At 50.5% G+C, this 12,026-nt stretch overlaps 1 protein-coding gene across 3 annotated transcripts in view; it reads left to right on the top strand.

Annotated features, from left to right (window-relative positions):
* ZBTB7B (zinc finger and BTB domain containing 7B) overlaps positions 1 to 12,026 on the top strand; it is a 64,507-nt gene that overhangs the window by 27,152 nt on the left and 25,329 nt on the right. The window contains exon 2 of one of the 3 annotated variants that reach the window (XM_073552376.1): positions 5,958 to 6,017. The exons of the other annotated variants lie outside the window; for them this stretch is intronic. The gene's annotated coding sequence lies outside the window, so the exon portion shown is untranslated. The remainder of the gene's footprint in view (positions 1 to 5,957; positions 6,018 to 12,026) is intronic. 3 annotated transcript variants of the gene reach the window in all.

Raw genomic sequence — 12,026 nt, 5'->3', positions numbered from 1 at the left:
ATCACTGTAATGGGGTCACATGTCATGGTACGGGGGGGGACCTCACTGTAATAAGGTCATATGTCAGTGTACAGGGGGGACATCATATAATAGGGTCACATGTCAGGGTACAGGGGGGACATCACTGTAATAGGGTCATATGTCGGTGCAGGAGAACATCACTGTAATAGGGTTGCATGTTAGTGTACTAGGGGGACATCACTGTAATAGGGTCACATGTTGGTACAGGGGGACATCACTGTTATGCGATTAGCTTTCAGGGGACATCACTGTAGTAGGGCCACATCTCAGGGTACAGGGGGGATGTCACTGTAATAGGGTCACATGTCAGGATACAGGGAAACATCACTGTAATAGGGTCATATGTCAGGGTACAGGAGGATATTAATAGGGTCACATGTCAGGTTACTGCAGGGGAACATCACTGTAATAGGGTCACATGTCAGGCTGCAGGGTGGACATCACTGTAATGAGATCACATGTCTGTAGAAGGGGACCTCATTGTAATAGTCACATGTCGGTACAGGTGGACGTCACTGTAATAGGGTCACATATCAGGATAGAGGGGGACATGACTAATAGGGTCACATGTCATGGTATAAGAGAACATCACTAATAGGGTCATATGTCAGGGTACAGGGGGACATCACTGTAATAGGGTCACATGTCAGGATACAGGGGTCCATCACTAATAGGGTCACATGTCAGTGTACAGGGGGGACATCACTGTAATAGTGTCACATGTCAGGATACAGGGGTCCATCACTAATAGGGTCACATGTCAGTGTACAGGGGGGACATCACTGTAATAGGGTCACATGTCAGGATACAGGGGTCCATTGCTGTAATAGGGTCACATGTCAGGATACAGGGGTCCATTGCTGTAATAGGGTCACATGTCAGTGTACAGTGGGACACCACTGTAATAGGTTCACATGTCAGGGTACAGAGGGGGACATCTCTAATAGTGTCACATGTCAGGATATAAGAGAACATCACTGTAATAGGGTCACATGTCAGGGTACAGGAGGACATCACTGCAATAGGGTCACATGTCAGGGTACAAGGGGATATCCCTGTAATAGGGTCACATGTCGGTACAGGGGGGATATCGCTATAACAAGGTCACATGTCAGGAAGCAAAGGTATCATCACTGTAATATGGTTACATGTTGGGGGGGCGAGGGGAAATCCCTGTAATAGTGTCACTTGTCGGAGTACAGGGGTGACATTACTGTAATAGGGCCACATGTCAGTGTAGAGGGGGACATCACTGTAATAGGGTCACATGTTGGTACGGGGGGACATCATTGTTATGCGATTAAATTTCAGGGCCACATTTCAGGGTACAGTGGGGACGTCACTGTAATAGGGTCACATGTCAGGAGACAGGGGAACATCACTGTAATAGGGTCATATGTCAGGGTACAGGAGGACATTAATAGGGTCACATGTCAGGTTACAGCAGGGGAACATCACTGTAATAGGGTCATATGTCAGGATGCAGGGGGGACATCACTGTAATAGGGTCACATGATAGGATGCAGGGGGGGACATCACTAATACTGTCACATGTCAAGCTGCAGGGGGGACATCACTGTAATGAGATCACATGTCGGTAGAGGGGGACATTATATTAATAGGGTCACATGTCGGTACAGGTGGATGTCACATATCGGAGTACATAGGGTACGTTACTGTAATAGGTTCACATGGCAGGGTACATAGGGTGCGTTACTGTAATAGGGTCACACGAGAGAACTTTCCCTTGTTGGGGGCGGGGCCGAGGGCGCTCCTCTCCCGTGTTGGGGGCGGGGCCGAGGGCGCTCCTCTCCCGTGTTGGGGGCGGGGCCGAGGGTGCTCCTCTCCCGTGTTGGGGGCGGGGCCGAGGGCGCTCCTCTCCCGTGTTGGGGGCGGGGCCGAGGGCGCTCCTCTCCCGTGTTGGGGGCGGGGCCGAGGGCGCTCCTCTCCCGTGTTGGGGGCGGGGCCGAGGGCGCTCCTCTCCCGTGCTGGGGGCGGGGCCGAGGGCGCTCCTCTCCCGTGCTGTGGGCGGGGCCGAGGGCGCTCCTCTCCCGTGCTGGGGGCGGGGCCGAGGGCGCTCCTCTCCCGTGTTGGGGGCCGAGGGCGCCAGGGTTCCTTTCTCTCGTCGGGTGCTTGGGGGTCCTCTCATGTTTTAGGGTGTTTCGGGGAGACCTCTCCCATTTTGGGGAGGGTGCAGGGGGTACTCTCACTGGTTGGGTGTGGGGGTCTCCTCCAATCTGCGGGGAGGAGGGTGCAGGGGTCCTCTCCCATGTATTCTGTGTTGGGGTTCCTCTCCCTCGTCTGTTGTGAAGGTTTTCTCCCATGTTGTGCCATATTGCTGAGAGTGCCGGGGTTCTCTCATGTTAGATGTGGGAGTCATCTCCCATGTTGAGGACAATGCGTAGAGATCTCTCCCACGTTGGGGAGAGTGCGTGGGGGTCCTTTTGCTCGTCAGATGCTGGGGGTCCTCTCCTATGTTTGGGGGTGTTGCGGGAGGACTTCTCCCATGTTGGGGAGGGTGCGAAGGTGCACTCACTCATTGAGATCGGAGGGTACTCTCACTCGTTGGGTGTGGGGTGGACCCTCAGATTGCAAGGATGGGAGTGCGGAGGTCTTCTCCCATGTTGTGCCATGTTGGGGAGGGTGCGCCGGGGTCCTCTCATGTTGGGCGGGTGTGTGGGGGTTCTCTTCCATGTTAAGGAGGGTGCAGGGGCCCTCACTCTGGGTGCGGGGGGTCTCTCCTATGTTGTTTAGGGTGCGGGATTTCCTCTCCCATGTTGGGGGAGTGTGCGAGGGTCCTCTCCCATGTTGGGGTGTGTGCTGTGTATACCCTGTATAGTGAGAAAATCCCAATTATTAAGTGGTGTATACCCATTGTAGTGAGAGAATCCTAGTTATTATGCTGTGTGTACCTGGTGTTGTGAGAGAATCCCAGTTATTAAGCAGTGTATACTCAGTGTAGTGAGAGAATCCCAGTTATTGAGCAGTGTATACTCAGTGTAATGAGAGAATCCCAGTTATTAAGAAGTGTGTACTCAGAGTAGTGAGAGAATCACTGTTAATAAGCAGTGTGTACTCAGTGTAGTGAGAGAATCCCAGTTGTTATGCTGTGTATACCTATTCTAGTGATAGAATCTCAGTTATTGCGATGTGTATACCCGATGCAGTAAGAGAATCCCGTTGTTTGCGCGGGGTATACCAGGTGTAGTGTAAGAATCCTGGTTATTATGTGGTGTGTAGTGAGAGAGTCCGGGTTATCGCTTGATCTATACCCAGTATAGTGAGAGAGTCCCGGGTATCACAGTGTATTCCCAATAAGTACAGTGAGAAAATTCCAGTTATTATGCGGTGTATACCCAGTATAGTGAGAGAATCCCAGTTATTACTTGGTGTATACACAGTGTAGAGAGAGAATCCCAGTTATTACTCTGTGTATACCCAGTGTACAGTAGTGAGAGAATACCGGTTATTAAGTGATGTATAACCAATGTACTGAGAGAATACCGGTTATCATGCGGTGTATACCCAGTATAGTGGGAGGATCCCGGTTATTACGCGATGTATACCCATTATAGTGAGAGAATCAGGGTTATTACAATGTGTATATCCAATGTAGTGAGAGAATCCCAGTTATTATGCAGTGTATACCCATTGTACTGAGCGAATCCCGGTGTATACCCGGTATAGTGAGAGAAACCTGGTTATGCGGTGTATACCTGATGTAATGAGAGAGTCCTAGTTATTACCCGTGTTGGGGGCGGGGCCGAGGGCGCTCCTCTCCCGTGTTGGGGGCGGGGCCGAGGGCGCTCCTCTCCCGTGTTGGGGGCGGGGCCGAGGGCGCTCCTCTCCCGTGTTGGGGGCGGGGCCGAGGGCGCTCCTCTCCCGTGTTGGGGGCGGGGCCGAGGGCGCTCCTCTCCCGTGCTGGGGGCGGGGCCGAGGGCGCTCCTCTCCCGTGTTGGGGGCCGAGGGCGCCAGGGTTCCTTTCTCTCGTCGGGTGCTTGGGGGTCCTCTCATGTTTTAGGGTGTTTCGGGGAGACCTCTCCCATTTTGGGGAGGGTGCAGGGGGTACTCTCACTGGTTGGGTGTGGGGGTCTCCTCCAATCTGCGGGGAGGAGGGTGCAGGGGTCCTCTCCCATGTATTCTGTGTTGGGGTTCCTCTCCCTCGTCTGTTGTGAAGGTTTTCTCCCATGTTGTGCCATATTGCTGAGAGTGCCGGGGTTCTCTCATGTTAGATGTGGGAGTCATCTCCCATGTTGAGGACAATGCGTAGAGATCTCTCCCACGTTGGGGAGAGTGCGTGGGGGTCCTTTTGCTCGTCAGATGCTGGGGGTCCTCTCCTATGTTTGGGGGTGTTGCGGGAGGACTTCTCCCATGTTGGGGAGGGTGCGAAGGTGCACTCACTCATTGAGATCGGAGGGTACTCTCACTCGTTGGGTGTGGGGTGGACCCTCAGATTGCAAGGATGGGAGTGCGGAGGTCTTCTCCCATGTTGTGCCATGTTGGGGAGGGTGCGCCGGGGTCCTCTCATGTTGGGCGGGTGTGTGGGGGTTCTCTTCCATGTTAAGGAGGGTGCAGGGGCCCTCACTCTGGGTGCGGGGGGTCTCTCCTATGTTGTTTAGGGTGCGGGATTTCCTCTCCCATGTTGGGGGAGTGTGCGAGGGTCCTCTCCCATGTTGGGGTGTGTGCTGGGGGTCCTCTTCCATGGTGTGCCATTTTGGGGAGGGTGCATGGGGGTCTTCACACTCAGCGTGCGGGGGTCCTCTCATGTTGGGGGGGGGTTTGCGGAGGTCCTCAGCCATGTTGTGAAGGATGCGGTGGGGTCCTCTCGCTCGTTGGGTGTGGGATTCCTTTCCCATATGGTGGGGGGATGTGGAAGGTCCTCTCATTCTGCTGGCTTCTATTGGGTACAGGGGTCACTTTGCGCCCCTGCAGTGAGTGACCCTCGGACCCTCTGTGTAGGTGGGGGATGGGCTGCTGCCTGTTATCTGGTTGCATGCCGGGGGGGTTGTTCCGAGCCCCTGGATGGGAGCGGCAGGACAATCAGACCAAAGTCCTTGAAGCTGCGACCATAAAACTGGGCGCCACGCCTGTCTGCCTATCCGCCCACCCGCAGAGCTGCTCCTGACAGGTTGGGGAGGGGGTCTGCACACACCTGAAACTGGCGCCCCCCAGTGTTGGCCTTGAGAAGTGTGGCCCTATTAACCCTTCTGTGCCCAGACAGTGAGGCCCTCTGCGGTCCCAGCAATGTTAGTGACACTGGGTATGGGCGAGTGAGTGCCCGCTCTCTGGCGTCATGTGACTCAGGTGGCACTCTTGGTTTGGCAGTGATGGGGTTAAGCCACGTTACGCAGCACATGAGCAGTGCCTGGGCCCCTGCCAGCTGGCGTCTCCCCAGGATTCGTTTAATACCCTTTGCCTGCTTGGCATTTTTCACAGCTTTGAATGGAGGGCGTTCCGCAGATTTGGTATCCCCGTTCTCGCCCTGCGGTGCCCCCACCTATAATTACAGGGCAGGTACTGGTCATTAACATTCCTGCCCGGTGACTCTGGGAGGGAGCCCTCTGCCCTGTGCCCTTCACACCAGCTGTGCAGGAGCCTCTCTGACCCAGATGCTGGCGGTGTCATGCAGGTGGCAGCCAGGGGCCGCAGCAGTTCCTGGGGGGATGGCACACTATGTAAATGCTCAGTCTGGAGCCTCTTACCAGCTGGACACTATACCATGTTGTTTGCCCCTGGGGCACAGGACTGAGGAGAGGAAAGAGGCACAGCGTTCTGTGCACAAAGCAGGCGCCGCCCCTCCACCCCCACTCACCCCAACATCAAAGGGGGAGCAGCGCGTCCTTCTCTCACACTGCTGGGAAGTCTGTGGGCGGCCGCCTGTGTGTCAGGAGCATTTTTGGGGTTACATGAACCTGTCGTTTTTGTCTCATTGACAGTGATCTGGAAGGTGAGGAGCTCGCGGCTGCCAGTACGGGTGGACGAGGGGCACCCCACAGGTACCAGGCTGAGTCCTTCCTGCCTTACATGTGTCAGGACGCCATGTTGTGGCCGCCGGATGACTCGCTGGCGCATTCAGCATTTTGTGACACTCCTGTGGTTTGTTTGCAGCGAGCCATGTCTGATAGTATGGAGTGCCACAGTGTGTACCGGAGTGCTGCTGGGTCTGTGCTGCCTGGGTCGCCCAAGTACTATGTGTGGGTCATTTGGGTCCTGTGCCGTTTATGGTGATTGTGTGCTGTAGAAGATCTTGAGTGAGAGATGTTGTTGTATAACATATACCCGATGTAGCGAGACAGTTCCGGTTACTACCCGGCGTAGTGAGACAATTCCATTTATAACGCGGTGTATACCCGGTGTAGTGAGAGAATCCTGATGGTTATTCGGTGTGTACCCGGTGTAGTGAGAGAATCCTGGTGGTTATTCGGTGTGTACCCGGTGTAGTGAGAGAATCCTGGTGGTTATTCGGTACTTACCCGGTGTAGTGAGAGAATCCTGGTGGTTATTCGGTGTGTACCCGGTGTAGTGAGAGAATCCTGGTGGTTATTCGGTGTGTACCCGGTGTAGTGAGAGAATCCTGGTGGTTATTCGGTGTGTACCCGGTGTAGTGAGAGAATCCTGGTGGTTATTCGGTGTGTACCCGGTGTAGTGAGAGAATCCTGGTGGTTATTTGGTGTGTACCCGGTGTAGTGAGAGAATCCTGGTGGTTATTCGGTGTGTACCCGGTGTAGTGAGAGAATCCTGGTGGTTATTCGGTGTGTACCCGGTGTAGTGAGAGAATCCTGGTGGTTATTCGGTGTGTACCCGGTGTAGTGAGAGAATCCTGGTGGTTATTCGGTGTGTACCCGGTGTAGTGAGAGAATCCTGGTGGTTATTCGGGGTGTACCCGGTGTAGTGAGAGAATCCTGGTGGTTATTCGGGGTGTACCCGGTGTAGTGAGAGGATCCTGGTGGTTATTCGGTGTGTACCCGGTGTAGTGAGAGAATCCTGGTGGTTATTCGGTGTGTACCCGGTGTAGTGAGAGAATCCTGGTGGTTATTCGGTGTGTACCCGGTGTAGTGAGAGAATCCTGGTGGTTATTCGGTGTGTACCCGGTGTAGTGAGAGAATCCTGGTGGTTATTCGGTGTGTACCCGGTGTAGTGAGAGAATCCTGGTGGTTATTCGGTGTGTACCTGGTGTAGTGAGAGAATCAAGATTATTACGATCTGTATACTTGGTGCACTGAGAGAATCCTGGTTATTATGAGGTGTATACTCGGTGTAGTGAGTGAATCCCGGTTATTACGATGTGTATACCCGGTGTACTGAGAGAATCACGGTTATTAAGAGGTGTATACTCTGTGTAGTGGGAGAATCTCAGTTATTAAGCAGTGTATACTTGGTGTAGTGAGAGAATCTCTGTTGTTATGCTGTGTGTATACTTTGTAGTTATGAGCGAATCCCAGTTAAGTGGTGTATATCTGGTGTAGTGAGAGAATCCCGGTTAGGCTATGTGCACATGCTGCGGATTCACCTAAAGTGACCTGCGGTTTTCCTGCGGATTAGCCTGCGGTTTTGCCCTGCGGTTTCACACCTCTACTATGTTAAAGGTGTGAAACCGCTGCGGAATCCGTCCAAACGGTTGACATGCTGCGGTTTGTAAACCGCAGCAAAACCGCACGGAAAAAAACGCAGCGTGAGCACAGCGGTTTTGAAATGCCATAGGATAACATGGTACTCTACCATGTCTGCGGAACTGTTGCGTTTCCGCAGGGCCAAAACCGCTGCGGAAACGCAGTAGAATCCGCAACGTGTGCACATAGCCTTATTATGCTGTGTATACCCATTGTAGTGAGCGAATCCCGGTTATTATGCGGTGTATACCTGGAATAGTGAGAGAAACCCGGTTATTATGCGGTGTATACCTGATGTAATGAGAGAGTCCCGGTTATTACCATGTGTATACTCGGTGTAGTGAGAGAATCCCAGTTATTACAATGTGTATACACAGTGTACTTAGAAAATCCCTGTTATTAAGCGGTGTAGTGAGAGAATCCTAGTTATTAGGCAGTGTATACCAGGTGTAGAGAGAGAATCCCAGTTATTACATGATGTATACCTAGTATAGTGTGATAATCACAGTTATTGCCATGTGTTTACCCTGTGAGGTGAGACAATCTTGGTTATCACTCGGTGTGTACATTGTGTAGTGAGAGTATCCCGGTTATTATGCGGTGTATACCCAAAGTTGCGAAAGAATTCTGGTTATCACGTGGTGTATAGCCAGTATATGAGATTATCCCGGTTATTATGCAGTGTGTACCCGGTGTAGTGAGAGAACCCCTGTTGCTACGATGTGTATACCCTGTATAGTGAGAAAATCCCAATTATTAAGTGGTGTATACCCATTGTAGTGAGAGAATCCTAGTTATTATGCTGTGTGTACCTGGTGTTGTGAGAGAATCCCAGTTATTAAGCAGTGTATACTCAGTGTAGTGAGAGAATCCCAGTTATTGAGCAGTGTATACTCAGTGTAATGAGAGAATCCCAGTTATTAAGAAGTGTGTACTCAGAGTAGTGAGAGAATCACTGTTAATAAGCAGTGTGTACTCAGTGTAGTGAGAGAATCACTGTTATTAAGCAGTGTGTACTCAGTGTAGTGAGAGAATCCCAGTTGTTATGCTGTGTATACCTATTCTAGTGATAGAATCTCAGTTATTGCGATGTGTATACCCGATGCAGTAAGAGAATCCCGTTGTTTGCGCGGGGTATACCAGGTGTAGTGTAAGAATCCTGGTTATTATGTGGTGTGTAGTGAGAGAGTCCGGGTTATCGCTTGATCTATACCCAGTATAGTGAGAGAGTCCCGGGTATCACAGTGTATTCCCAATAAGTACAGTGAGAAAATTCCAGTTATTATGCGGTGTATACCCAGTATAGTGAGAGAATCCCAGTTATTACTTGGTGTATACACAGTGTAGAGAGAGAATCCCAGTTATTACTCTGTGTATACCCAGTGTACAGTAGTGAGAGAATACCGGTTATTAAGTGATGTATAACCAATGTACTGAGAGAATACCGGTTATCATGCGGTGTATACCCAGTATAGTGGGAGGATCCCGGTTATTACGCGATGTATACCCATTATAGTGAGAGAATCAGGGTTATTACAATGTGTATATCCAATGTAGTGAGAGAATCCCAGTTATTATGCAGTGTATACCCATTGTACTGAGCGAATCCCGGTGTATACCCGGTATAGTGAGAGAAACCTGGTTATGCGGTGTATACCTGATGTAATGAGAGAGTCCTAGTTATTACCATGTGTATACTCGGTGTAGTGAGAGAATCCCAGTTATTACTCTGTGTATACCCAGTATAGTGAGGGAATCCTGGTTATTAAGCGTTAATCCTGGATATTATGTGAAGTAATGAGAGAATCCTGGTTGTGGTGTATACACTGTGTAGAGAGAGGAAGGGGGCACCATGTACACGGTTTAGTGAGTTGTTATGAAATGTATGAACAGTGTAGTGAGATAATCTTGGATTCTCACATAGTATATGCACATGTAGTAAAATAATCCCCGTTATTACGCCGTGTATACATGGTGAAGTTAAAGAATCCCAGTTTCAAGTGGTGTATGCTCTGTGTAGTGACAATCCTGGTTATTATACGGTGTGTAATTACATAAACCCAGTTAATACGCAGTATATACAATGGGTACGGAAAGTATTTAGACCCCTTTAAATTTTCACTCTTTGTTTCATTGCAGCCATTTGGTATATTCAAAAAAGTTCAATTTTTTTCTCATTAATGTACACTCTGCACCCCATCTTGACTGAAAAAAAACAGAAATGTAGAAATTTTTGCAAATTTATTCAAGAAAAACTGAAATATCACATGGTCATAAGTATTTAGACCCTTTGCTCAGACACTCATATTATTATTTATTTATATAGCACCATTGGTTCCATGGTGCTGCACATGAGAAGGGGTTACATACAAATTACAGATATCACTTACAGTAAACAAACTAGCAATGACAGACTGATACAGAGGGGAGAGCGGACCCTGCCCTTTCGGGCTTACCTGCTACAGGATGGTGGGGAAGGAGACAGTAGGTTGGTGGGTTGCAGCAGTTCCGGTGTTGGTTAAAATGATATCACCGGTAGTGGTGAGAGAGAAGGAGGTAGCGGGGTCATTGCAGGCTGTAGGCTTTCTTGAAGAGTTGGGTTTTCAGGTTCCGTCTGCAGGATCCAAATGTGGTTGATAGTCGGACTTGTTGGGGTAAAGAATTCCAGAGAATAGGGGCTATTCGGGAGAAGTCTTGGAGGCGGTTGGGTGAGGAGCGAATAAGTGTGGAGGAGAGAAGGAGGTCTTGGGAGGACCGGAGATTAGGTGAGGGAAGGTATCGGGAGATTAGTTCAGAGACATATGGGGGAGACAGGTTATAGATGGCCTTTTAGGTCAGTATTAGTAATTTGAACTGGATACGCTGAGGGAATGGGAGCCATTGAAGAGATTTGCAGAGGGGAGAAGCGGAGGAGTAGCGAGGAGAGAGATGAATTAGTCGGGCAGCAGAGTTAAGGATGGACTGGAGAGGTGCGAGGGTGTTAACAGGGAGACCACAGAAAAGGATGTTGCAGTAGTCGAGGCGGGAGATGATGAGGGCATGCACAAGCATTTTAGTAGATTGAGGGTTGAGGAAAGGACGGATTCTGGTAATATTTCTGAGCTGGAGGCGACAGGAGGTAGAAAGAGCTTGGATGTGCGGTTTGAAGGACAGGGCAGAGTCAAAGGTTACTCCGAGGCAGCGGACTTCTGGTACTGGGGAAAGTGTGATGTCATTAATTGTTATAGCTAGGTCGGGTAAGGAACATCTATGAGATGGAGGAAAGATGATGAGTTCAGATTTGTCTACAATGTGTTTGAGGAAGCGAGAGGAGAAGGAGGATATGGCTGATAGACACTCTGGGATTCTGGACAGCAGAGAGGTGACGTAGAGGTAGATCTGAGTGTCATCAGCATAAAGGTGGTAGTGGAATCCGTGGGACTTTGAGTTGCCCCAGACCAAGTGTATAGATTGAGAAGAGTAGGGGTCCTAAAACAGAGCCTTGGGGGACTCCAACAGAGAGAGGGTGGGAAGAGGAGATGGAGTGGGAGATGCTGAATGTGCAGTATATTTAAGTCACGTGCTGTCCATGTCCTTGTGATCCTCCTTGAGATGGTTCTACTCCTTCATTGGAGTCCATCTGTGTTTAATTAAACTGATAGGACTTGATTCGGGAAGGCACACACCTGTCTGTTTGAGATCTCACAGCTCACAGAGCATGTCAGACCAAATGAGAATCATGAGGTCAAAGGAATTGGCCAAGGAGCTCAGAGACAGAATTGTGGCAAGGCACAGATCTGGCCAAGGTTGCAAAAGAATTTCTGCAGTACTCAAGGTTCCTAAGAGCACAGTGGCCTTCATAATCCTTAAATGGAAGAAGTTTGGGACCACCAGAAGTCTTCCCAGACCTGGCCGTCCAGCTAAACTAAGCAATCATGGGAGAAGAGCCTTGGTGAGAGAGGTAAAGAAGAATCCCAAGATAAGTGTGGCTGAGCTCCACAGATGCAGTAGGGAGATGGGAGAAAGTTCCACAAAGTCAACTATCACTGCAGCCCTCTGTAACAGCATGTCCCTCCCCCGGCCTGTGTTCCTGGACTGTAATGTAATAAGCCATAAGGCCCCGTCACACACAGCGAGATCGCTGATTTTGTGACGCGCCAGCGATATCGCTGTGTGTGACCTGCATCAGCGACCGGCCCCCCACCGGGTATCGCTGATCGTGCAGAAGTGTCCTGGGCCATTTTTTGATCGTTGGTCTCCCGCTGGCCAGCGTTCATCGCTGTGTGTGGCAACGGGAGACTAACGATCAGCGAGCTCCCAGCGCTGTAGGATGCTGGGAGCTGGTATCCAAGGTAAATATCGGGTAACTAAGCGCGCGCATCGCTTAATTACCCGCTGTGTACCTTGGATATCTGC

The sequence above is a fragment of the Dendrobates tinctorius genome, unplaced genomic scaffold (assembly GCF_039654945.1).
Source record: "Dendrobates tinctorius isolate UK_male_01 unplaced genomic scaffold, ASM3965494v1 ptg000189l, whole genome shotgun sequence".
NCBI classification, from domain to species: Eukaryota; Metazoa; Chordata; class Amphibia; order Anura; family Dendrobatidae; genus Dendrobates; species Dendrobates tinctorius.
This window is presented reverse-complemented; position numbering and strand designations above follow the sequence as displayed.